At 51.4% G+C, this 352-nt stretch overlaps 1 protein-coding gene across 1 annotated transcript in view; it reads left to right on the top strand.

Annotated features, from left to right (window-relative positions):
• The window catches only part of SVEP1 (sushi, von Willebrand factor type A, EGF and pentraxin domain containing 1), a gene marked incomplete at its 5' end in the record, with an annotated part of 183,300 nt that overhangs the window by 152,045 nt on the left and 30,903 nt on the right, over window positions 1-352 (top strand). The window lies entirely within an intron of this gene.

Here is a 352-nt window from a genome sequence, read left to right on the forward strand (position 1 = left end):
CTTCTACTTCCTCATCCTTGGATTCCGTCTTGATGAGGGTTGACGTATATTGCTCATTGACATAGAGCGCAACCCCTCCCCCTTTTTTCCCCACCCTGTCCTTTCTGTACAATCTATAACCCTCAATATGTACCGCCCAGTCGTGGGACGAATCCCACCAGGTTTCCGTTAGCCCTACTAAGTCATAGGTGTTTTGTGCAAGCAGGAGCGCTAGTTCATCCTGCTTGTTCCGCATGCTCCTAGCATTAGTATATAGGCACTTGAGCCCTGCGACTGGTGCCTTTGCTGCTCCCCCGCTCCGAGTCCCAAGGGGCCCCTTATTTCTTACCTTCTCGTTGCTTACCTGTGCTGT

This window comes from Alligator sinensis, unplaced genomic scaffold (assembly GCF_000455745.1).
Source record: "Alligator sinensis unplaced genomic scaffold, ASM45574v1 scaffold371_1, whole genome shotgun sequence".
In the NCBI taxonomy this organism is placed as follows: Eukaryota; Metazoa; Chordata; order Crocodylia; family Alligatoridae; genus Alligator; species Alligator sinensis.